This window comes from Desmodus rotundus, chromosome 9 (genome assembly GCF_022682495.2).
Source record: "Desmodus rotundus isolate HL8 chromosome 9, HLdesRot8A.1, whole genome shotgun sequence".
Classification (NCBI taxonomy): domain Eukaryota; kingdom Metazoa; phylum Chordata; class Mammalia; order Chiroptera; family Phyllostomidae; genus Desmodus; species Desmodus rotundus.
The window spans coordinates 66425858-66453839 of record NC_071395.1 but is presented as its reverse complement, the minus strand read 5'-3'; the positions used below and the strand labels follow the sequence as shown (position 1 = coordinate 66453839).

Below are 27982 nucleotides of genomic sequence, written 5' to 3'. Positions count from 1 at the left end.
AAGAAACTTAATGGCTAAGGCAGGAAAAGAAGCCCAAAAAGCAGAAGGGGCCATGACCTCCAGAGAAAATGCATTCATGCCAAGAAAAAAAAAGACAAGAATGGCCAAAACATGGAAAGTGAAGTGAGTCTAATGTTTACCATCTCAAGGGGTTAGAAAAACAGCTAAGAGAAGAGAGTGGAACCTGCTGAGAGACCAACCTGGAAAGAAAGAAGGAAAATATTGCACCAGTTGGGTGTGTACTGTTGGGATAAGAAATCTGAGAATATTATGCAGATCAGCAAAGTGAGGATGAAGCAGTGGAGACAGGTAGAAGCATGAAGTCTGGGGATGAGAGCTTCACTAAACAAATGGGGAAACTATAGGGAAAACTGATCTAGTTGATGAGATAATGTGGGGTGGTAGTTTAAGAGTGATGGAGCTGAAGAGCACAACATGGTGGGCTGAAGGCTTGGGAGAGGTTACTTGGAGAGTTAAGAGTAGAAAAATTAAAAGCAGAGATGAGCTGACAGATTAGAGAGAGGCCACAAAGGAGCCACAGTGGATGAACTGTGGTGTCAGAAGGACCACAGAGGGGAGATGGTGAAGAGTGGGAAGTGACTATGCCTACCATCATATAGGGGTAAGAACTTTGCCCTTCTGAGCCTTGAGAGTGAACATACTGAGTCATTATGCAGTAAGCAAAATATTACCCTGGACAAACCTCATGTCTTAAACAAAATTCCCCCACTTGTTTTCCAGTTTTCTGAAATCATCTACTCTCAAAACTCCTTAGAAAGGGTAGTAGACACTATTGATTGCTACCTGGTACCCATTTTTCCTCTTTTACCCCAAGAAAACATGGGTCTCAGGAGGATTGGACACCACCCTCAACTCCCGGAGTGATCTGATTGGGCTAATAGTAAACCCATCCTCCTTGCCAGTGAATGGTTCAGGAGTGAAGATGAGACCAAATTCTGGACAAGGAAACATAACAAAAAACCTGCCAGAGGCTTTTGGTAACCATTTTTTGTTGTTGTTCTCAAGAGATTCCTAGGATGAAGAGATCCCCAAGAAGTCACTTTCTCTCCCAAAAGATAAACAAGCAACTTGAGAACCTAATTGTTGCTGGCAACCATCCTAAAGACATGAAAGGAACCAATCTTAGGATGAAGCTGAGACTGGCTTGTCTTAACAGAGAAACAAAGGTGAAGCATGCAGGTCCTTAAAGCATCATCAGGTCATCTGAGCAAGATGGTGGCAGAAGTAAACATGGTATGCAAATCCTCCCACAACCACATCAAAATTACAACTAAACTACAGAACCACCATCATTCAGAACTGCCTGAAATCTGGCTAATGAAGTTCTACAACTAGGGAATTAAAGAGTCACATCAAGACTGATAAGAGAGGTGGAGATGACTGGTCCCACACCCATGTGTGGTGGATAAAAATCAGGAGTGATATCTCGTCTGCAGAGGTCCCCCCTGAGGAGCAAGGGCCTCCAGTGCCACACCAGGCCCCCCAGCTCGGGGTTCCAGAGCCAGGAAGAGAAGTCCCTATAACTTCTGTATGTAAAAACCAGTGGGGATTGAGGCTGAGGGAACCTGAGAGCTTCTAGAGTTCCTCTTAAAGGAACTTCACACTGCACAAGAACTTAAACTCATTCCCTCTGAGATTCAGCACTGGGGCAGTAACTCAAAAGGCACCAGAGACCTGTGAGGAGGAACTGAATTGTCTGGCATCAGAGTGAGAACTTGGGAGACAGCTTTCTTCCAGACAGAAATGCTGGCAGAGGCCATTGTTCCTTTAATGAGCCCTCCCCCAATAGGGCCAGCAGTTGGTCCCATATCTGAGACTCCATCAACCTGGCTTACACTGTTTGCCCCACTCTGGTGATTCCCTGAGGCCCCTACCCAACTTTCAGGCCCACTCAAGCTGTTTCCAGTAGCTTTTCCATAGAAATGGCCTGTCTTGGCTCAAGCTTCACGTTTTCCTGAATCTCTCAAACAAGTAGCATCTGGCCTTAGCAAGCCCTGTACCTCTTCTAAGTGGCTTCAGGTCATGCACTAGCAGCATCCAGCCTTGGTCCTCAGCTTGGCCTTGCCTGGGCACATCTAAGCCCAACACGACTAGCAGCCATCTGCATATTTCTTTGGAGCTCATGCTGAGTGGCCCTGAGCAGAATATAGGTGGTGGCAAACCTTGGCCTGAATCTCCCAGGAGTCCCCACAGCCAGTGCACCCAGTGGACAGCATCAGACCACATCAAAGAATCACCACCCAACTACCTCCACAAATGACACACTCAAGGGGAAGACTCAGCGGGCACCAGAGCCCCACTAAAGTAAGTCCTGCTCTGTAGGCGTTGGTCCCTACACAAATGATTTTCCATGGTGGTCAGAAATTGGTGGTTGTTGGTCACAGACAGTCCTTGCAGCTGATCAGCCTGGGGTTAAATCCCTCCCATTGACATGCCAATAGCAATCAAGGCTCAACCACAACAAGAGGATGTACACAGCCCACACAGAGGGTGCACCTCAAATACCCAAGCTTGGGTGATCAGGAAGGCTGTGCCACTGGACCCTACAGGATGGCCACTACATTAGGCCACTATCTCAAGCCCAGGAAACATAGCAGCTCTACCTAATACATAGAAACAAACAGAGGGAAGCTGCCAAAATGAGGAGACAATAAGCATGGCCCAAATGAAAGAACAGAACAAAACTCCAGAAAAAGAACTAAACAAAATGGAGACAAGGAGGCTACTAGATGCAGAGTTAAAAACACTGGTTATGAAGATACTCAATGAACTTAGTGAGAACATCAACTGCATAAAAAAAAAGGACCAGTCAGAAATGAAGGATACTGAAATAACTAACTAACTGAAATGAAGAGCAATTTACAGAGAATCTACAGTACAGTAGATGAAGCAGAGGATCAAATCACCAATTTGGAATATAATAAAGCAAAAACCATCCAATCAGAATAGAAAAAAGAAAAAATAATCTAAAAAAATGAGGATAGTGTAAGGAGTTCTGGGACAACTTCAAGCACACCAACATTCATACCATGGGGAGCTGGAAGGAAAAGACAGAGAGCAAGAAATTGAAACCTATTTGAAAAAATGATGATGCAAAATTTTCCGGATTTGTTGAAGGGAATAGACATACAAGTCCAGGAATCACAGAGTGTGCCAATCAAGATGAACCCAAAGAAGCCCACATCAAGATACATCATAATTAAAATGCCAAAGGTGAAAGACAAACAGAGAGACTCTTAAAAGTAGCAAGAGAAAAGCAGTTAGTTGCCTGCAAGGGAGCTCCCATAACACTGCCAGCTGATTTCTCAACAGAAACCTTGCGGGCCAGAATGGATTGGTAAGAAATATACAAAATGCTGAAAAGTAAGGACCTACAACCAAGATTACTCTACCAAGCAAAGCTATCATTTAGAATCAAAGGACAAATGAAGAGCTTCCCAGACAAGAAAAAGCTAAAGGAGTTCATCACCACTATATAAGTATTGAATGAAATGTTAAAGGGTCTTCTCTAAGAAGAAGAAAAAAAATCAAAACTATGAACAAAATGGCAGTAAGTACATATCTACCAACAATTTAATCTAATAAACAAAATGAGTGAACAAGCAGAACAGAAACAGACTCATAGAAACAGGGAATATTTGTTTTAATCCTCACCCAAGGATATGTTTATTGATTTAGAGAGAGAGGAACGGAGACAGAAACATTGGTCAGTTGCCTCCCCTATGTGCCTTGACAGGGATCAAACCCGCTACTTAAGTAAGTACAAAGGATTGAACCCACCATCCTTTGGCATATGGGATGAATCTTCAACAAACTGAGCCACACAGCCAGTGCAATACAGAGAACATTTTGATGGTTGTCAGATGGGAGAGGGGGGTGGGATAGGTGGACAAAAAAAGGTGAAGGAATTGGGAATTATAAATTTGTTGTTATAAATTAGTTACAGGGATGTAAAGTACAGCATAGGGAATATGGTCAATAATATTTTAATAACTACATATGGGGTCAGATGAGTGCAGGATTTGGGGGGATGATCACTTATAAGTTATGTGATGTCTAACCACTGGGTTGTATATCTGAAACTATTATAATAATATATGTCAACTGCAATTGAAAAATAAAAATGATTTAAAAATAAAAAATATCATTAAGTCACTCACTGGTTGAGTATCACTTAAGGCCACTTCACACCTAAACCTCACTTTTGTGGGCCAGTAAATTGTGTTCATTAAATACAAATCTTTTAAATAACTTCTTTAACTAATTTAAATTTGCTTTTCTGTTGTTTATAGCCCAAACCACCCTACCTGGATACTGATAATAATACAGCCAATATGGTAGGTCCATGGTGGAAAGAAAAGGTAAAAGCTGGGAATAAAGTAAAGTTGGAAATGTAACTGCCTGAGACAGGAGACTCTCCAGAGAAAGCCCGGAATCTCCCTCAGGTTAGCAGCTGCCACAGCATCTTTGGCACCAATTCCCTCCATTAACTTAAATCACTCGTTCTGGATGTGTTGTTCTGGAACCAACATCAGAAACACCTGGGAACTTGTTAGAGTTGCAGATTCCGGGCTTCCTCCCAGCCCTTGTGAATCAGAAACTCTGGAATGGCAGCCCAGGCATCTGTGTTTGAATAAACCCTCCAGGGGATTCTCATGAGAAATTGTGAGATGCACTCCCCTAAAAGTACCCGAAGGTGAATTTGCCCAAGTAGTTCTCAGTATCAATAATTAGCACTGGATTTGGAGGGGAATTGAAAACCTGGCATCTTAATCTCAGACTTGAATGTGGGGGTCACACATGCTCATCTGTTCAGGGTCTTGAGTCCCTGAATAGCACTTCTGGCAAAGTGAATCCCTTGCATATTAACCTGAAGCCAATTTGGAGTTGATTAGGACTCCCTTTACTGCTGTTAAGAAACCAAACTTTAAAAATCACTGGTCCACCCTGCAGAGTAAATATGAACAGTTTTATTTGGTACTAGAGGCACATAGAGAAGTGTGGTATTTTCTAACTCTTTAAATTGCTGCTTCTGGAGCATTTTAACTGTAGTTCTGGTCTGGCTAAGGATAGATTTTTAATTAATGTATTTTTTTCTTGCTAAGTAATTTTATAGTTTGAAAAATTCTTTAATATGCATCTGGGGGTTTTAATGCTTTATGCTCCGTGAATATTTCTGTAGAGCAACCTGCTCAGAGACAATTATTTTAGTAGTGTTCTGGGAGTGATGAGTATCATTAATACAGTGTGATCACATTAAAGGGAAAGTGTCTTTCACCCAGGGAATCTAACATGTGGTTAGTGTCTCGATAATTAACCCATTGCCCTTGAAAAGAGAAGGTAATTAGAAGCAAAGGCAATTAACTCCTCTCAGGTAATTTCCCTTGCATTTCCACTTCCATCCTATAAAGGGGATTCCAGAAGGACGTGAAGGAAACAAGAGGACAGAAGCAGATAGACTGAATCAGGAGTTCTAATGAGGCCACCACACCTGAGAGTGAGCTGCTGCTTCAGAACGTGGGGGCACTCTCTCTCTCAATGGCTGTGCCTTGTCCCTCTGACACTTCAGAAACATCAGGAGCATGGCTTCCAGCTCAGAGTCTAAAACTAGACAGGCAAACACCAGGCACTTATCTCAAGTGACTTCCCATTTTATCTGTCTGTAAAGTGGTGATAATTACACCCTCTTCAGGGGCTACTGAAAGGATTAAATGCAATAACAGTAAGAGAAAAAGGTTTAGCAACTTATAGTGCTAGATTCATATTAGAGATTATGATTCTTCTTGGTAATCACCATTGTGACAGTTCCTTTTGGCAATTTCTGTTTCTTCCATCCAGAACACCAAAATGTGTATGGTTGTCTCTGTACAAAAAAGATCAAAATAATGAAAGAGACTGAAAGCCTGATATATAGTTTCATGCCTAAATGAAGTCACATTAAGTTCCTAAAAATTGCAGTTCCAATTGATACAATTTCAAATAAAAAGAGAAGTATGCTCAGAGTGCATCTAGATGAGGCAAGTGTGAAAGTTTCTGGAAATGATGTCCAGAGGGCATAAAAAGAAGCAAAGAATTGGGCAATGTGTTACCCAATTAAGAACTGGATAATTGGATAGTTACCAAGTGGGGGGCGGGGAGAATGCATTCCCATAGAGCAAACAGCATGGGTAGAGTAGTGCACACAGGATCTGGAAAGCATAGCCTACTGGGGGAAATTCAAATAGTTCAGTATGGTTGGAATACAGAAGTATTGGTTGAAGAGACAGAGTGGGGAGTATCAAGAGGTAAGCTCAGAGATGGACACAGAGCCTGCTTTAAATAGCCTTTTTTGCACCCAATTTTAAGGGCTTATCTCACACTCACATACACACACAAACACACACACATACACATGCAACAATTGTGACTGAATATAAAACAGAGGAAGTGCCAGATATAACCAGATTAAATCGTTGCTTCATTATCCATTTTGACTCGGATTTTCATAAAATTAAATCTCTCATGGGTGGAAATCCTTGGCTGTGTGGTCCATTCAGTTTGTTCGGCATCAGTCTCTGCCAGTTACAGCACCCACTTCACCAGCTCCTATCCTACTCAAGTCCACTGTGAATCAGTTCATGGTTAGAATAGATTTGGGATGTTATCTTAGTGAAAATAAGGAGACACTGAAGAATTTTGCCTCAAATTTACAAATTCCATCCTTGTGGAAGTTTTGTGTAAAAATTCTGAAGGAATCTGAGACAGGAGGCAGAGAATCCCAATCCTCCACAGAATATAACTCCCACATTTCCCACTTAGGTATTAGGTAGGTGGTGGCGCCAATCACTGAAGCAGGTTATATTGGAGGGTGAGCAGGGCATGGAGAGGGAGGCAAGTGATAAAATGAATAGTTTAGAAGTATCATATCTGAAGAGCCTAGGGGACATCCAAGTGGAGGTGTCAATTAATACAACAGGATGTAGATAGGAATTTAGAAGTACTCAGTATAATGGTGATAGTCAGTGGTATCAGAGTAAATGAGGTTTTCAGAAGTCAATGTACCAAAGATGATAAGAAAAAGAAAGAACTTTGCTGAATATAGAATCCTTGGGAACACCAATATGGAAGGAATGGGTGGGAAAAGTGTATTTTGGAAACAATGGAAAGAAATGGCCAAGAAGTAGAAATAAAACCAAGATTTTGTACTATCTCAGAAGTCAGGGGAAGAGAGAGTTTTAAGAAGTGAATAACAGTGTTAACTATTTTTAGAAGGTCAGTTAAGATAAGGACTAGGAAATGCCAATGGGATGTGGTCAAAGCTGGTTTTATTGGTGGCTCTGCCAGAAGCAACTTGTGTACAGTAAAGAGGGGAGGTACCAGATTGCAGTGGATTGGGGAATAAATAACAGGGAAGACATAGAAGAGTCTACAGTATTACTTTAATATATTTCACTGAGGAATCATCTCTACAACCTTACCTTTGCATAGCCATCCTCCTGTTTGGAGGTCCTCTTTAACACATTTTTCTCATACTGCATGCTTGTCCAAACTTTCAGCATCTGCCAAAATCCTCTCCAGCTGATATGGTAAAATAATGAGACAGAACCTAGCTTTGTGAACAAGTTTCTGTGAGAACCCAGGAAATGTTGGCCTTTATTTTCCTGTCTGTAAAATAAAAAGGAGGTTGAATGTGTGGAGTATCTGAAAACGTGAAACTGGGAAACAAGAGAAGAGCATAAGTACAACAGAAGCCAGGGTTATTCCTGAAAGCGTAGTGTCTAGAGTGGAATCAGAGTACAATACTCCCCACTTCTCCCAACACAGATATCAAATCCACGATAACTTTATGTTGATATGCTATAGTCCAAATGAACATTTAAAACTTTCAAATAATGCATCTTGACTACAAACACCAGGAAATAATGAGTTAATCCTTAAAAAAGGTATTTTATATGTAGGGAATAACTGCACTCTTCCTACACCCTCTATGTAACAGCTCAGCATGAGAAGTTGGGGTGGGGGACACTCTTCTTTACCTCTTAGAGTTAACTTACTCTTCAACTTAGCCTCTGGACAGCCTATTGCAACTGATAGTATATAGCAGGTGAAATGAGTCCTAAATTATACTGGATTTAGAGTTGCAGCTGGAGAAGAAAAAGGGCTTGCTAGTGATAAAAATCTAGGGGTGGGTTCAGTTTCATGCATGATGAAATAAGCACCTTCCATATTGACTTTCTCACTGAGTGCAGCTATAAAATCTGGAAAGAATGCAGGGGGTAGCTATCCGGAGACTCAGGAAAGAACACAATAACAGGGTAATTGACAAAGAAGATCAGCATGTGAAGTGTCATTGAGTTAGGATGTGTTGACTATCATTTTCTTCTTGTATCCTCCAACATGAAAGCAAGGAAACCTGAAACTAATGAGGACTGGAGCAGACAGAGAGCTCCAAGAGAAGCCCTCTTGCTCTGCATGGAGGGACAGGAATGAAGTAGCCTTGCACTTAGATAGACTGGAGGAGTCTCCCATTGTTCTTTGATTTTTCACTTAGATCTTATTTTCCTATCCTCTTGAACTCCAGCCTCCATGTAACACTATGATGTCTGCAGTGTCCACATGGTAGTGGAAGATGGGACAGACCCACAGAAACCTACTACTCTGAAACAGAAGAACCATCCTTTCTGACCAAAGAAGTCATGGTCCCACGAGGACTGAGCTCTTTTCCCATTACTGTTTTCCTCCCTCTGTTCTTCCACCAGACAGTCACAGGAAGTGCATGGCAGAACAAGGTAATCATGCCCCCGCTCCCTGGCCATATTAAAGGAGAACCTCAGGAAGTCTGAAATTACTACAGTAATCACAGTGAAGAAGGAACTCAGGAAAGGAGCCTAGACCACATCATGTTATTTATAAATTCTCAAGATTACCAACAAGTAATGCATGTATGAATCTTATCCTAAACATACACCTAAGGTTTAAGAACTGTGATAGTGGGTTACTATCTAGGGCCTGAGTTGCTCATATGGTGGAGCACACATTTGACAGATTCACATAGCTCTGCAAAGGCTTTGAACATGGAACCAGCATTGAAACCACAACCCACAGAAAGCAATCTGAACATCTGAATGCATCTGATTGACTGCCTGCTAAAACAACCATATCAACATCCTCCACAGGATTTACATAGACCAGAGTCTCATAGGATAATATTCAAAATGATAAAGATGCAACACAAAATTATTTGACATATGAAGAACCAGAAAAAAATATAGGTTCAGGTGACAGAAGACAATAGCAGCAAATGCTGAAATAACACAGATGTTGGAATTATCTGACAAAGACTTTAAGGCAGCCATTATAAAAATATAGCCAATGATACTATAATAACTAAGAACAGTGCCAGTTGGGTACTGAGAATGTCCGGGAAAACACTTTGTAAAGTATATGATTGTCTAACCACCATGCTTTATACCTGAAACCAATACAATGTAATATTGAATATAAACTGTAATTGAAAAATAAAATTTAAAATACTTTAAGAAGGCAGAGTAAATACTCTTGAAATAAATGAAAAATAGAAAATATCAACAAAACAATAGAAGATACACAAAAGAACAAAATAGAGATTTTATAACTAAAAAAACATAATATACAAAATTTTAAAACCCACTCACTGGGTGGGACTGATAGCAAAATGGGAATCACAGTGGAAAGTCAATATTCTTGAAGATAGATTAAAAAAATTATTCCATCTGAGCAAAAGAGAATGTAAAGAAGTTGAAAATGAATTGCACCAGCCAATGTGGCTCAGTTGATTGGAGCATTGTCCCATAATCTGAAAGGTCACGGGTTTGATTCAAACTCAGGGCACATGCCTAGGCTGTAGGCTCAGATCCCGGTTGGGGCGTATTTGAAAGGCAACAGATCGATGTTTCTTTCTTATATAGTTTTTCTCTTCCTCTGTCTCTCCCTCCCTTCCCTTCGCTCTAAAATCAATAAGCATGTCCTCAGGTTAAAAAAATGGGATTAAAAAATGGATAGAGACTCAGGGAAATGTACGACAGTACTAATATATCTAACATTTGTGTCATCAGAGTTTAAGGAATAGAGGGGAAAGGAAGCATTACAGGAAAAATTATTTGAAGAATAATGGCTTAAAACTTCCAAAATTAGCAGAAGATATAATACTACTGATTCTAGAGGTTCAGTAAATCATAAATGGGACAAACAAAAAAGAAATCCCTGCACAGACATATTTTAAACAAACTGATAAAAAATAAAGATAAAAGAAAAATTTTTGAAAGCAGTCAGAGACTTGTAAAATCTAAGTCCATATTATTCAAATAACTAGATTTCTCATCAGAAACAATGAAAAACATTAAAAAGTAAATAAATAAATAAAATCTTTTTTAAAAAGTAAATTAGTATGTTTAAATTGCTGAAAGAAAGGAACTGTCAACCTAGAATTCTATATCGAGCAAAAATATCCTTCAAGAATGAGGGTAAAGATATTCTTAGATTTTAAAAAAAGAGAATCCATTTCCAGCAGATCTTCCATTTAAAAAAAGTAGTTCTCCAAGAACAAAGACAATGATATCAGAAGAAAACACAGAATATCAAAAATTACCAAAAGAGTTTTACAGGTCTGATGTAAGGAGTTTGAAAGTCACTACTCTGTCCTAGCAACTAGAAAGCCATGTATTAAAAAATCAGCAAGTCTCCTAGAATCATTCAGATAAGTAAAACCATAGGGCAAATTGTTGCCCCCAAAATTGAAGAAACAGACAGGAAAATAAAGAAAATCACCAGTCACCAGAATGGAAAGCAGTACCAAAGTAGGAAAACCTAACCTATAATTGACAAATTGCTGGAGGCTCAGTAAGGACAAACTCTGGGAGGTAAAAACTCCAAGGAACCCAGTCACACGGGAGCACCCACACTATTGTGAGTTTTATCTCCAGCAGCGCCAACAGGTTTCCACAGAAAATATTTGAGAAAAATGTTGTGCTTCCAGCAGAGGGAGGGAGAAGAAATCATTGTGGAATACTCCAAAGCATTCTGCTTTTTTAACAACAGACCCCAGGAGAAACTGTTTTACCAGAGCCTAACCTGCTAGGGTTTTATCAGATTCTAAGTGTCCTGGAGGAAGGAAAATACCCAACTCCAGCCCTCTCCAACCATCCTTTCTCATCTGGGGCTGGGAGGGGGTGGAGGATGGAGAGACTGAGCGAAGTTCACAGTCTAGGTCCACAGGCTCACCCAAAGACTGAAACCTAATCATAAGACAATAGAACAATTCCCCTCCCCCACACCTTACCACTAAGTTACTAAAGGCCTACGTCACCCAGAACATCATGTCCACCTCTCAGGAAAAAATTTCAAGGCACACTAAAAAGCAAAAAAATGTAGTTTGAAGAGACTGAACACGCATCAGAACCAGAGTCAATCATCAGGGATGTTGGAATTAGCAGACCAAGAACTTAAAAGCACTGTGATTAATATGTTAGGGGTTTTAATGGAAAAAGTAGAAAACGTGCAAGTCATGTGGATACTTTATGCAGAAAGTTGGAAATTGTAAGAAAGAATAAAAAGAAATTCTAGAGATCAAAAACACTCTAACAAGGATGAAGAATGCCTTTGATGGGCTCATTGTTAGATGGTACCTGGCTGAGGAAAGAATCTGTAAGCTTGAGAATAGAAGAGAAACTTCCAAAATTAAGAAACAAAGAGAAAAAAAGACTGGAGAAAAACTGAGAGAACATCCAGGAACTGAGGGCCAATTTCAATGTGTAGTATATGCATAATGGGAATACCAGAGGGAGAAGAGAGAAAGGAACAGCGGCAATAATGACTTCGAATTTCCCCAAACTGATATCAGACACCAAACCACAAATTCACAAAACTCAGAAAACGCCAATCAGGATAAATGCCAAAAATCCCTTACATCTATGCTTATTATTTTCAAATTAATAGGAACAGAAAGATTAAAAAATAATCCTGAAGGAAGCCAGAGAAAAAAATACCTTATAGAGAAGAAAAGACAAGAATTGTATCTATCTGACTTCTCCTCAGAAACCATGCAAGCAAGAAGAGAATACTGTAAAATATTTAGTGTTGAGAAAGAATATTAAAAAAAACAACCTAGAATTCTGTATTCTATGAATGTATCCTTCAAAAATTAAGGAGAAATAAAGATTTTCTCAGACAAATAAACATTGAGAGGATTTGTTGCCAGTAGACTTGCCTTGTAAGAAATGTTGAAAGAAGTTCTTCAGAGAGAAGGAAAATCAGAAACCTGGGTCTACATAAAGACAGAAAGAGCATCAGAGAATAAATAAATGAAGGTAAAATAAAATAAGTTATTTTTCTTATTATTAATTGACCTAACATATAAAAGTTTGTTTTAAATAGTAATAGTAACAATGTATTGTATCTACCTATATTCTTGTGTATAAATGAAATAAATGACAACAATAATACAGGATAGTATAAAGGAATCAGAAATATTTTGTTATTATAAGGCAGTTGCACTATCCATGAAGCAGTATGGTGCTATTCGAAGAAAAATAAAGATCAACAGAAATAGTAAATATCTGAATAACTGTAACAGACCACCTTTCCCTTAAATTTTTAAAAATGTTCTTGATGACTGACTCTAAAAATTATAACATTGTCTGATGTGTTTTCAGTGAATATGGATGTAATACCTAAGAAAACTACAGGATAAAGGGAAGAAAATAATGAAACCTAAATTGTGATAAGTTTATTATATTCCATTTGAAATGATAGCAAGAGATATAGTAAAAACAGTAAATGAATTAAAATGGAAAACAAAACTTCAAATAATCTAAAATATAGCAGAGAGAGGGAACAAAGAAATAAAGAAGAGAACAAATGGAAAACATAATTAAATAGCAGACTAAAATCCAAACATAGCAATATTTTCTTTAAATATAAATGCATTAAACTCACTGATTAAAAGGCAAAGATTATCATAACAGTGTAAATACATGATCCAACTTTATGCTGTCTAAAGAAATGAAGAAAATTACCATGGTTATAAATGATATTTTATAAACATAAAAGAGTCAGATTATCAAATGACATAACAATCCTAAATATATATGCATGTAACAAAAAAGTGTTAAAATACACGAAGCAAAACCCCACAGAACTGAAAGGAGAAATAGACAAATCCACAGTGTACTTGGAGACTTCAGCGCACTCTCTTAAGTACTTGACGGAACCGGTAGATTAAAAAAATCAACAAGGACATAGAACTGAATATCAGCATCAAGTAACTGTGTCTAATTGACATTTATTAAACACTCCATCCAACAACAGCTGAACATACATTCTTTTCAAGGGCATGTGGAACGTTCTCCCATATAGACCATGTCTGAATTCATAAAACACACCTGAACAAATTTAACAGAATTAAACTCATGCAAAACATGTTCTCTGCTCCTAATGGAATTAAACTATAAATCAATAACAGAAATATAAAAGAAAAATCTTCAAAAACTTAGAAATTAAAAAATATGCTCTAAATAATCAATGTGTCTAAGAAGACATTTTGAGAGAAATTAGAAAATATTTTGAATATGAAAATAACAAAATAAAAAATTACAGGTTGCAATTAAAACATTTACAGAAAAATTAATAGAATTAAATATACATTTTAAAAAGAAAGAAAGTCACAAAACTATTATCAAAGTCTCCTCCTTAAGAAACTGAAAAAATAAGAGAAAAATAGGTACAACAGAAAACACAGTAAAAATCAAATGCTAGATTATTTTATATAATTTTATTTTTATTTTTTATACCAACCCTGTTTCCCTCTGGAAATCACCATACAGTTGTACATCTATGAGTTTTGGGATTTTTTTTTTTTTTTGCTTAATTTCCTCACCTTTTTCACCAAGCCTCCAAGTCCCCCTCTTCTCTGTATCTGAGTCTTTTTCTATCTTGCTTCTTCATTTTTTTTGTTCATTAGATTCCACAAATAGGTGAAATTGTATGGATTTGTCTTTCTCTGACTGGCTTATTTTACTTAATGTAATGTTCTCCAGGTCTATCCATGCTGTCACAAAGGGTAATATTTTCTTCTTATTTACAGTCAAGTAGTATTCTATTGTGTAAATGTACCACAGCTTTTTTATCCACTCACATAGTGATGGGAACTGGGGCAGCTTCCAAATCTTGGCTATTGTAAATAACATTACAATGAACATGGAGGAGCATATATTCTTTCAAATTAGCATTTTGGGTTTCTTCAAAAATATTTCCAGAAGTGAAATCACTGGGTCATAAGGGAGTTCCATTTTTTATTTTTTGAGGTATCTCCACACTGTTTTTCACAGTGGTGCACCAATCTATTCCCATCAACAGCGAACAAGGGTTCCCTTTTCTCCACATTCTCATCAACCCTCGTTGTTTGTTGATTTATTAATAATGGCCATTCTGATAGGTGTGAGGTAACATCTCATAGGGTCAATTTTCATTGGGTTTAATTTTCATTTCTCTGGTTATTAGTGACACTGAACATGTTCAGGTCCCATGCCCATTTTTTAATTGGGTTGCTTTATTTTGTTTTGTTTTGGTGTTGATTTGTTTGAGTTCTTTACAAATTTTAGGTATTAACTCCTTATCAGATGTATCATTGCAAATGTTCTCCCATTCAGTCAGTGGGTTGTCTTTTCATTTTGTTGATAGTTTCCTTTGCTGTGCAAAATATTGTAGTTTGATGTGGTCCCATTTGTTTATTTTTTCTTTTGCTTCTTTTGCCTGAAGCAAAAAAAAATATTGTGTCAGAAAAATGTGTCAGAAAAAAATATTGCTAAGAGAAATGTCCAAGATTTTACTGCTTATATTTTCTTACAGGGTTTTTATGGTTTTGAGTCTTACATTTAAATCTTTAATCCATTTGAGTTTATTCTTGTATTTGGTATAAGAAGATAGTCTAGTGTCATTTTTTTGCACAAATTTGTCCAATTTTCTCCACTATTTATTGAATAGACTATCTTTATGCCATTGTATGTTTTTGCCTCCTTTGTCAAATATTTATTGACCATAAAGGTGTAGGTTTATTTCTGGGCCCTCTATTCTGTTCCATTCATCTATATATCTGTATTTATGCCAGTACCATGCTGTTTTGATTACTATGGCTTTATAGTATATCAGGTAGTACGATGCCCCCAACTTTGTTCTTCTTTCTTAAGATTGCTGTGAATATTCAGGGACTTTCTTGGTTCCATACAATTTTTTAAATTATTTTATTGTTGTTATAACAAATATTTGTATAAAATATCTAGTTATGTGAAATATACCATTGATTTCTTGATAGAAATTGAAGTGAATTTATAGATTGCTTTGTATATTATGGACATTTTAATGATGTTGCTTTTTCCTATCCATAAACACAGTATATACTTCCACTTCTTTGTATCTTCTTCAATTTCTTTCTTCAGTGTCTTATAATTTTTGGAGTACAAGTCTTTCACATCCTTGGTTAAATTTATTCCTAGGTATTTTTTTTTATGTGATTGTAAATAGAATTGTCTTCTTAGTTTCTCTTTCTGACACTTCATTATTGGTGTATAGAAATGCAACTGATTTCTGGATATTTATTTTGTGTCCTTCTACTTTACTGAATTCATTTATCAGTTCTAGTAGTTCTTGTGGAATCTTTAGGGTTCTCTATATACAACATCACATCATCTACAAATCAGGAGAGTTTGCTTCTTTTCAATTTGGATGCCTTTTATCTTTTCTTCTTGTCTCATTGCTGAGGTTAAGACTTTAAGAACTATGTTGAGTAAGAGTGGTGAAAGCAGAAAGTCCTGTCTTGTTCTCAATCTTAAGAGAAAAACTTTTAGTTTTTGCATATTAAGTATGATGTTGGCTGTGGGTTTGTTATATATGGCCTTTATTATGTTGAGGTATGTTCCTTCTATTCCCATTTTTCTAAGATTTTTTAATTATAAATGAGTGCTTGATTTTATCAAATGCTGTTTTTGTATCTATTGATATGATCAAGTGATTTTTATCCTTTATTTTGTTTATGTGGTATATCACATTTCTTGATTTGTGGATACCGTACCAACTTTGCATCCACAGAATATATCCCACTTGATCCTGCTGTACGATCATTTTATTAATTTTATTAAATTCTTCACCCAAGGATATGTTCATGAGTTTAAAGAGGAAGGAAGAGAGAGAGATGAGAGAGAGAGAGAGAGAGAGAGAGAGAGAGAGAGAGATGGGAGAGAAACAGATTGGCTGTCTTCTATAGGAGTCCTGACCAGAGATCAAACCCACGGCCTAGGCATGTGCCCTGACCAGGGATCAAACTGCAACCTTTTGGTGTACAGGACAATGCTTCAACCAAATGAGCCACCTGACTAAGGCTATGATTTTTTTTAATGTATTGCTGGACACAGTTTGCTAAAATTTGAGGATTTTAGCATCTATGTTTATCCAGGATATTGGCCTATAATTTTCTTTCTTTGTAGTGTCTTTACCAATAACAGATTTGGAATTAGGATAATGCTAGCTTCATAGAATGTGATTGGGAGTCTTCCATCCTCTGAGCTTTTTGAAATAGTTTGAGAAGGATACGTGTCAGTTTTAAAAGATGAGTTTTAAAGTATCAATAAAATCAATATACCTCTAACAAGACTAAAAAAAGAAAGAAAAGAATAGATATATTGCCCATATCAGGAATGAAAGGAAGGATCTTCTATAATGGCCACAGAGTTCACAGACTGAGGAACTTTGGGCAAAGCACTTGAACTCTTAGCGACACTAACAGGCCAAAATAATCAGAATTGACACCTTTTCGGAGTATACACTGTATTAGGCAAAACTAGCTCAGCAGTAAGAGACACTAAGAACCCAATGCAGCATTAGTTTGAGGAAGGTGAAAGTCAGGAATTAGTCTGCCCAGAGCTGAATGCTGCTCTATTACATTAGTCCCTGGCTCCTTAATTCTTGCTGTTCTACCATTCATGGCTTCCATTCTTGAGATTGCCTCATGGTTCAAGATGACTGGAGCAAATCATTCAATACCCATTCCAGCCCCTGGGAAGAAGGAAGCTAGAAAGAGAGGCAGGAATCAAACCTTGAAGTACAGTCCCTAGGAATTGTACCCATCACTTCTACTCTATTTCATTGGCTAAAACTTAGTCACATATTCACATATAACAGCAAAGAAAGCTGGGAGATATTATATTTATACCAGATGGCCATGTTTGCAGGTAAAATAATCAAGGAAGAAGCATATAAGGGATAGGAACACAGGTAGCAGTATTTGCCACATATAGTGTAAAAGCTCCTCAAGATATTATCAAAACAATCCCTACCTCTTTCAAAAAGTGCAGTTCCTTCTAGAAAAAAACAGTATGCCCTGTGAGACCAAATGGGAACCTCTACTTTCAATTTGAAATCCTATCCTGGAATAAAATTTCTTTTAAACTACTCATCTAAAGTCTTGCAATTTTTCCCATAAGATGAGGCCTCCATGTCCACTCAGAACCATCCCCACGCACTGATGTTAATCTCTCCCACTCCCAGGGACACATCAGATCAGATAATTTCCATCTCAAAGCAAGACAGTATCCACCTGGATGAAGTTCAAAATCAGGCCAGTCAGAGATTCTTTGAGTCCAAGAAGCTGAGGGGTCCTGGTTTCCTCCATGATTCTTCCCTTGCTTTTCCTGCCTCTGTTCATTTTCTTTTGCCTTCTATTTTCCTCATAGGCCTCATTCAAGCCACCAGCAATTTCTTTTGTGTGAACCTTCAAAATAAATCCTCAGTTCGGCCACTTCTTGCTGTCTCTACTTTATACTTCAGTTCAAGCTATCCTGACTCTTGTGACGCATCTTTGTTCTTCTTCTATAAAGTAGGATTTAACCGTCTCTGAGGTCTAGACCAGGGTTTGCTAACTTTTTCTCTAAAGGGTCAGATAATAAGGATTTTAGGCATTCCAAACCATGCCATTTCTGTGGCACCTGCTCAGCTTTGCCATTGGAGTGCAGAAGCAGTCACAGACAACATGCAAACAGATGCTCGTGGCTATGCTCCAATCACATTTTATGTATAAGAACCTGCAGGAAGCCAGGTTTGTCCCACAGGCTAACCCTACCCCTGGTCTAGACTCCCACTGTGGGGAGTCCCTGAGCATGTTTCACAGTCCTTGAAACACAATTTTCCATTTTCATCTTTACAATTAGAAGTGAAACCACTTTTTTACTTCATTATTCTGTATAGTGTTATGCACCATTTTCAAAATATGGTCACAAATGCTCTTTCATTTGGTCATTGATTTGGAACACACAGGTTGCCCTGATGTTTTCTACACAGTGCTGCAGTGTCATCATCCAAAACCCCTGACATCACTATTTCGTCCAGTCTGGCCTCCCTAGATCAGGATCTATGTGACAGAATTGCTCTGCAGACACTCATTTCATCCCTACAGGCAAACCAAACATTCTAATTAATAACTCTTCTAATTAGACCTTTTCACTCACCCTGAAGTTTTGCTAGAATGTAAAGAAGCCAAATTAAGTATTTGAACAACAATAAAATGAATGAATGAATGAATAAAGCTTGTATTTTTCTTGCACGTTGGAGATCATATCAGGACCCAGAATGCAGTTTGTTCCCAAAAGTTTTTCAGGATAGAAAGGAGTCATTCACACTATCACATAGGAGGTATGGAATACAAAGTTATGGGAAAAAAGAGAAATTAATTTGAGATAAGGCACAAGTTACAAGCCAATGACCCATAGGCTAAATCCAACCCAGAGGCATGTTGCTTGGTATTCATAGTAATTTTATGTGATTCGAGACACCACTAAAAAGATCAGAACATTTTGCATTTAAAATTTAGATTTCCAACTTATGTTTTAAAACATAGGTATTTCTGATAATATGGTGATCAAATTATCCCAGGGCAATAACGAATTAGAGTTGAATAGTGGCCAATTACTTGTCGATAAAGTGTATTCCTCCTTTTCCACAATTGCCATTACTCGCTATAGTATACTTAATATTAAAGCAAAGTGTCAGTTGCTAATTATTATTGTCTCCACACTCTTATTTTTTATAGTACAGAAATTTTTCTGTGCCTTTGTTCCAATCAAAAGCAGGAAAATAAAATATTAAGAAGCTAATTTAAGGGGGAAAAAGGGATAAAGGACTCATTTATGTGGCCTGTCTGGCCATTGTAGGCATTTGAGTTTTCCCCTGTACAGAAGAGCCTAGGCAGGAAGCTGGACCTGAGTTCTAGTCTTAGCTCCAATTTAGTGCAGATGACTTCTGAGCAAGGTCCACACTGTCTTGGCCTCAATTTATCCCCTTATAAAATGAAGGTTTTGTGTATGTTAGGGTGCTTCCGTTGTATGAAAAAAAAATGATTAATTGGAGGATATCAGATGTCATGAAATTGATTTGAAAGCTGATGAACCAGGCTCAAGAAATGATGCCCAGTGCACTGCAAAGAGTGTGGCAGCAGGAATGGCAGAAATAGGCCTACAACAGAGCAAACAGGGCAACAACACCAGCGCAGATGAACCCCAAATATTCCATTTGCTTTTGCAATCCTGTTCCCTATTCCAAGTTCCAGGCAGATAGGCCACACTTAGGGAAGGTGGCCGTTTACTAGCTGCATCAGTGCAGAAAGCAGACAGGCTGGGGAGAAGAAGCCCCAGAGATCCTTCTTACCTCTCTTTGCAGAATGGACACCTGGATTTATAGTCCCACCAAGACCACACAGAGCGAGGGAGAGGCAATTCCTTGAAAGGAAAGGGAGCTACTATTGGAAAAAGATAACGGCTGCCCAGACTAGATAGATAGATAGATAGACAGACAGACAGACAGACAGATAGATTGATGGATACATATATAGATACCCCCCTTTGGGTTACACCCAAACTTCTCTGGAACCTAAATGTGAAAGACCACGGAAAGTGCAGCAGCTCTGTTTGGAGCACAGCAAAAAGCCTCACTGCCCCTCCCTCTGTCTGAGTCCCTGAAGTCCTACTGACCCAAGCTCTCCCTGGAGCCCCAAGTAAAAACCACAGGACAAGATCATCCTGTAAGATCCCATGGAGCTTCAGTTTGGGGATTTGGCTGGCAGAAAAATTAGTTAAGTATCCAGTGGTTGACTCAGCCAAGGACTCTAACTAGAAGCTGTCTGCAAGGTAAATCTCGACAGACAACTGGGCCATGAGAATTGTTCCCCTGGGAGGTGCAATAGCCCAGTAAATCATTCCCATTTGCTCCCAGTGAGAGGGGCTGGCTTCCAGGTTGCTACCATCAGAGGCAAAATTAGCAGCAGTGACCTCAGTTTTAACAGCAGAAGGGCACATCATGAACCCCTCCACCACTGGATTCTCAACGCATTTGGAATGCATCTGCCATTGCATTACTGAGAACATCTCTGTGCTCACCTCTCTCATGCACATTAAAATATCTTCATCTTTTGTTCAGGAAGGGAATGTGAGAGGAGAAGAAAACCGGTCCTCATGGCCTCTTAGCATGAGCAATCGGCAGGAAGAAATGAGGAATGTGAGACCAAAATATTATATTTACCAAAGACTTGTTTTGAAAAACCAGCCACTTAGGGTACCAAGCAGCTGGAAGCACATTATGAAACCATTATAATATTGAAACAGAGCTATGCAAATAGTACACATAATAGTGAAGAAAGCTCCAATTGCAGAAATGATTAACCCTTTGGAGATTTTGAAACAAATTTTTTCCATTCTGGAAATATCCCAACCTCACACCATTCTGTTTACTGAGCCTCTGGTGATACTGGTGTTTATACAGAAGCACGCAGGAAGCTCAGTTGGCAAACCAAAGTTTTCTCCTTGTAAAAGGATCCTGTTTGTGGCCTCATCTTAATTTGTTCTTTATACATTACTGTGCTGCAATTTTCCAGGTTATAATCAGTAAGAAGCATCACCATCTTAGAGGGAGCTGAGCCATTAAAGGAGCCCAGATGTGATGTTACAAGAAGTGCCATCTCTTATGCACAAGTTCACATCTCCAGGGAAACACACTTCTATCTTCTTAATCTCTTCAGAAGTCAGAGACTCCTGACATCACTGTCAGTAAGGAACTTGCATAACTACCTTCAGAGGACAGGTCACCATGGTTGGTTCTGAGGGTCAGAGTAAAACATCAAAGCTTCCTTCACATGGTTTGCAGACTGCTCTGCCCGGCAGGGGGTGTATATCAAACAAATGGAGCTGAGCAGCCCACTTAGGAATAACACCTTTGGATACCTGACCCTTGGCCCTTGGGCCCACCTGCCATCGCTTTGGCCATGAGGACAATAAAATGCCATGCATAGTGGTGGCACAGGCATTGAAGACATGTCAAGATATGAATATGAATCCCAGCTTTGCTGTGCATGAGTTGGATGATCTTGACAATGCTATTACCCCGTTGTTCCCCTTGTAAAATGGAAATAAAAACTCACTGCACATATGAAGATTAAAGGAGATGATGTATGTTGTAAAGGATTTCCCCCAGGGCTTCGAGCATCAGACATATTCCATAAATGGAAACCCATTATTTCCAAACTTATTCAACAGACTGCTAAACATTACAAATTGGCCTAGCGGTTCTCAAAGGTGAGTGTGAAGTAGAATCATTTACCAAAAATGGTCTGTGCTCCAGACCAGCTGTGTCTAGTCCTGGAGGATGACGTGTGTGCGTGTGTGCGTGTCTATTTATTAAGCTCTCCAGGTGATTCTGATACAGCTCATCTCCAGACTGAAATTTGAGATCCACTGTGTATAATAGGAAACTATATTATGTGTCTGTGCTTTGGCTTGCATTAATTACATAATTGAACATGATCTAAGAGGTATCAAGCAGAGGAGCAGAAAGTGGGACACACAGAGTGGACACCTAGTGACCATCTTGAAACTTGTTTATCCTCATGTCGCCTGAAGATATCGTTCCCTAGGGTCCTTCTAAACACAACCTTCAGATAACCTGCAGACCTCCCATGATTAAAAGACTTAGCAGAAAGTGTTTCAACGACACAGTTAACATTAAGAATCTTGTATTGAATTTAAGCTAAATTACAGTTTAGGCACCTTTCATCATTCTTTGTCCTTGTACTCACTTTTAAAAATTGCACTCAGGTTGCATTTGCCACCTCATATTGGAAAAATTATTCAGAGAGTGACTTTTTCTCAAATTTATCAGTGTGTTCTCTGAGCCGGAAATCATCTTGTAGATGACAGAGTGGGTGACGGGCCACTGCTGTGAGCTTAGGAAAACTCGAGAAGGCCTCCAGACTTCTTTTCTGTTTTCTAATGTAGACATTATCTTCAAGGAATTAACACTTTTTTCAATCCACATTCTTCAATCCTGGCCGTATACAAAAATCTCCTAAGGAGCCTGGAAAAATTCTAAGCCCCCACCTCGGGTATTCTGATTCAATGTGTTTAGGGTAAGACCCAATATTTTTAAAATATTTTTTAAATTCCTTGCGAGATTCCAGTGTGCAGGCAAAGTTGAGAACCACTGCTTCAATTAAAATCTCAAACTCTGTTTAACAAGAACAAATAGCTCACATTAAGGGAATATTTCAAGCCATTGATAACTTCTTACACTTTAATGTTTCTGATTGTTTGTTCTGAAGGGGACTAATGTCGGGCTCTCAGATAAAATACAAGATTCCAAGTTAAATTTCAGATAAACAACAGTCATGAGGCATATGTACAACAAACATTATTCATTATATATCAGAAATTCAAATTTACCGGGGTGGCCTGTAGTTCTGTTTGCTAAATCTGTCAGTCTACAGGCCGGGCCACATGAAAACTGGAGGCAAACTTCCAGTAGAACAGGAAGAGGACAGGTGCAGTGTACATCGGCTGGTTTTGCCTGCATCCATCCCTCATTCTGCTTGTCACTACACTTCAGCTTTCCTTGGGGAAAACCCCTTTGCTGCTCTCTGTCTGTGTGGTTTAGGGGAGCACATGAGCTAGATGTGCCATTGGCAGTGTACTTCTCCCTGAAGACAGTGGTTAACACAGGCATAGTGGGCATTCAAGCCAACCAGAGAAATACCTCACCAAAAACCTCCGTGTGGCTTGGGGGAAGAGGTAGCCTTTCTCCTGAGGTCCTTGAGAAGGTAGATTTTAAACCCAGAGCTACTGGTACTCTCCTGTGTGAAGGATCTCCCTTAATAAGGTGAACAAGAAGAGGCAGAGCTGAGCAGTGAGGAGAGACCGTGCCCTAAGGAGCCCTGGGATCCAGTCTGGCTTGTGTGTTGCAGTTTTTGTGATTCCAATGAATTGATTCTTTTTTTTTTTTTTGCCAGCTCACATCAGTTTGAGTTAGTTTTATGCTCTTAGTCCCCAAAATAGTCCTGAATAATACATGCAATGGTATAGATTGAAAAGATGGAATCCAAAAGTAAGCTTTCCCAGCCTTACCATATTATCTTAACTCTAAGAGATAGTTCTTCTAAATGCACCACTATTTCATTCCTTTAAGTAATTATCACTGACCCCCCTCTGTTCCTAATTCAATATCCCCTTCTTCTTACCTCTTCATGACTTGTCCCCTCTATCATGAGACTTCTCATGCAATGTATAGCTCTTCATACACATAGCTCTCCTAGATAATTTGTTTGCCTTTGTATTCCCAGGCAGGGTCTGGCACATAATGGGTGCTGAATTGATTTTTGTCAAATTAAATCGATGGTGTAGGCAGGCTGTGATGATGATGTATTCAAAAGCTACATCAAACTATGGGTTCAGCCCACACCAGAGGGGAGGAAAGGCTGTGAAAGAGAGAGTTGGCTCAAATCATGCAGATCCTTGCTTCCGTTCACCAGCCCACATGTGAGGAGTGGGGGTTAAGCTTCAGGCTTTGTGTTTAATTTAACCCCCAATGTCATCAGATTTTTTAAACCAAATTAATATATGCCACATTCATTATTCAATGTATACTCATATTCTAGAGTTCAGTAACAATAGTCATTTCCAGGTTATTTTCTTCCTTTGGTGTGATTCTCAAGAAAGGAAGAAAAGAGATAGTTGATGCCTTTTCCCTCCCTATAAATGGTTCTTAGTTATTGAGATCCACTACATGAAGAAAAACAAAGAAGTTTTTTTGTTTTATGACAGGAAATGTAATAATGACATACTCCTTGACTTAACATTAAACAATGTGTTTGTGATCATTGACTTTAAAAATTTACAATAACTCACACTGGCCCATGTGGCTCAGTTGGTTGGAGCATCATCCTATAAACCAAAAGGTCGTGGGTTCAATTCCCAGTCAGTGCACATGCCGGGCTGCAGGTTTGGTCCTGAGTCAGAGTATATATGAGAGGCAACCTCAATGTTTCTCTCTTTCATCGATATTTCTCTCCCTCTCTTTCTCCCTCCCTACCCCTCCCTCTAAAAATCAATAAGCAGGTCCTCGGGTAAGGATAAAGACAAATTACAATAACTTTATTGGGAAAATGGAGAGAAGGAAAGCAGTGGATTATAGTGAGAGTTTCTTCATTTATTTCAACAGGAAGTCCATTAATAATGTTTATAATTGATAATATGCCTAGATCGCTACTTCTTGATATTTAACAACATGGAAGCAAAGGCCAAAGTAAAGAGCTAAAACAGTTAAAAAGTGGTTGCTTCTAGAGACAGAATGGACAGAGAGTGGAGCCAGGGACAGAAAGGGAGGGGAGGTGGGTTGGGGTGCAGCGTGTCCTTTTTATTCACAAAGAGATTTATTATACAACCGGTACATGCCATGGTGGAATCTAGTATTCAATGGGTTGAAATGCATGACAATCTTAAAGAGATAAGATGTTGCTCAGAGCATGGAGTTCTCCTGCTTGTGTGAAGAGTAAAGTAACACTAGATTCCCACAGCCATGTCTGCGATGGCAAGGATAAAAGGCAAACATCAGCTATGCTGAAAAGTATTGAACACTGTAATTCTCGGCTTCCCATTTGATTCAATGCCATGAGAACAGTCTCCTGAAACCATGACACCTGACTCTGTCTCAGTGTGCATCTTTGTAGACTGGCACAGCAACTTCTATTTAAACTCCCCAGTGCTTTCTTTAACAATGATGAAAATCACTCCCTTTCTCAAATTCAAATGACTGTGAGCACCTCGCACTCCACAGTGGGCCTCAGCCTTGGCCACTGGGAATGCCACACTATTCATTCCTTTGAACATGGCTCCCAGTAACCAACCTGGCTGTTCATCTATCAAAACAGACTAGTAATTCTTAAAGTCAATTAACAATAAATGAAGCCTTAATGTGGCAGGAATCTCCCTCCATCAGGCAAATCAACACTTTGAAGTGGCGCAGATGCCACAGAGCTCCATTGGAAGGATTGCCTTTAACTGGGTCCCTCTCATCTTGGAAAGACATCACAAGTAATGTCAACGGCTGTCTGACGATCTTGACTAGAAGCTGCCATTGTTGCAGCTTCAAGATAAAAAATCACTCCATGTTCCTCTTTAGAACTGCCCATCATCCATTTTCTCTGGGAGATTTGCTTGCCAGTTAGTAAAACCATCCAAAGCAGACTGACAGGAGGCAATTACAGAGGAAGAGAGCTTCTGACACAATTATTTTAAATAAAGAAAGGGAATAACATGAGGCAGAAAGAATGCTTCAAAGGCTTGACTTCAAATAACATTAAAAGAGGACCATTTTAATTCCTTCCATGACTTTATTTAGTGTCTACCCCCTGGTCTAAAGGGGTTATCGGAATCAGATAAATTCATAGGAAAAAGCCACATCTGATGCTGCAATAGACCCTGGACAAATCCCGGGGAATTGAAGTCTTGTGGAGGAGGAGAGTATGCATCTCTGAGCTTCCCTTTTCTTCAAAGAACCAAGGGATTTTAAGTGCTGGGAACACATTCAAGGCAACACCCCTCGTCACTCGGTCTTGTGTTAACTTTAAATTTCCAGTGATGGAGCCTCTCTGCATTCTAAGGCAGAATGATCTATTTTTTGAACAGTTCAATTTGCTGAAAAGTTCTCTATGGAGGCCAAATAAAATGTTTCCTTGTAACATTCACACATTTCACTGTGTGGAATAACACAGAGTTATTTTTAACTCCTCCTCCTTCTCCTAGTCATCCTTCAATTGGAAAATGCTACCACATAACCATTTCTCCAGGACAAACAGCCTCCACTAGTGTTCCTTAACTTGGTTGCTTTTCAAACTGTTCTTTACCATGATAACTGTCTCCTGAGTAGGCTGTAAGGCATTACCGTCATATGCAGAACTACAAGCATCTGCAGTAAGCCAGTTTCTTAGTCCTGAGAGGTGTGCTATCTACAGTCATGCGTTGCTGGGGCATTGTGAACATTGCACAAGTGTTACTCACTGTGTACAGGTGTGGTAATTATAAAGTGCAGTGACAACCGTGGTTCCTTATCCAGTAAACTTCATGAAGTAAGACAGGGGTAGAAGAATTTAAAGAGAGAGCAAGTAATATTCCATAGAACTTTGGTCATTACTTCATTATTGCCAGTAGAAATTACCCATTTGGTTAGTAAATTAGTATTTGTTGGAGAATAACTATGGGAAGAAAGAAACAATCTGGCACTGGATGGGATATTACTGGCTCTTGGGAATTCTGCCAGTTCCCTAGATGATGCAAAAGTAACCTAGGCCCTTCCAAAGTGCAGGGATTTCAAAGCAGGACAGCCAGTCTGTAGCTTTCCCTTTTCACTTGTAGAGCAGCACACAGGTTGTCCTCACATAAGGCTCTGGATGGGCCCCTGAGCCTCCCAGAGTTTCACCACCCATGACTTACCTCAGGGGGTGCTCCATGCTTGGCTTCCACGTCCAGTGGGTTCAACCCCTTGTAACTGAATTGACTCTCCCAAGAGGTTAAAAATTAGTCAAAACGGTGTTGACATAGTCTTTGATTCTCTTCCGTCCAAAGGCTCATTTGACCAGCTAGACATCTATTGATTCCCCTCCTCCCTTTGCCAATATTGACACTGGAGGATTAACAGCACTTCAGGAGCAGAGCGCTCCCTTTGCCTGGGGCCTGGAGCTTTGGGTCAGTAATGTAAAGCCAGATACACCAGCAGAGGTTAAAAGATAAGTCCTTGTGGTATTGAGCTGTGTTTGTTGTTTTGACAAAGTAAAGAACTTAAGGATGCAGAGGACAGTTCATTTTCCCTGTCAGTGTCACTGAGAAAGACAGATGTGTTCAGAACAAGAGCCAGAGAGCCAAGGTTCTTACCTTGGCCGAAGGCCAATTAGTCTTGTCCACATCAGCAGGTAGGAGAATCAACTTCTAGCACTCTCATGTTGCTGAGGCTGATGGATGCGAAGCTGTGATCAGAAATTCAGAGCAACAGGACTGTTGGGCTCTGGCCTGGTCTCCACGAGACACCAACGTCAGCCATCCTGTGACTCATCCCAACAAAGGGTTGGGTGATCACTAAGTCTGTGGCTCAGCAGGACCAATGGCCTGGGGGTCACAATGGTGAAAAATACCAGGACCTTTTCACTGAGTTCTGTCATTGCAAGTGGCCTATTTCACAGCATCCCTGTGAGAAATAGGATCAGACATGGTACTGCCTACAGAGTCACACACGGTGAGTCGTGCCCACTGCTCCTCAAGGGCATCATGGGAGTCCTTGCATTAGGTCTCTTTCGGTGCTGCACACCAGTTTGAAACAATCTCACATTTCCAGGTAAGGAAGGGAATGAATGAAAAGCTCCCAAATAGGTATTTAATACTACTTAAAAACTGGTTTGTATATATAAACATATATATGCACATGTATATATATAGGCACACACATGTATGTACTCATATGTATGTGTGTATGTATTGTACATATACACATATATGTACACAGATGTATATGTATATACCACTTACAATGTTTCTTATTTTCATTGTTCATATATAACGTATTTTTATGTATTTATGTTAGTATGTACCAGAGT

General features: G+C 39.2%; 1 long non-coding RNA gene across 1 annotated transcript; it reads right to left on the bottom strand.

Moving 5' to 3' along the window:
- Window positions 1-5749: 5749 nt before the first annotated feature.
- LOC139441143 (uncharacterized) lies at window positions 5750-26894 on the bottom strand. The gene is made up of 3 exons (XR_011651563.1): window positions 26829-26894; window positions 7479-7665; window positions 5750-5884 (listed from the first exon to the last, which is right to left on the bottom strand). It is a non-coding gene; the product is annotated as an uncharacterized lncRNA (long non-coding RNA).
- Window positions 26895-27982: the final 1088 nt, after the last annotated feature.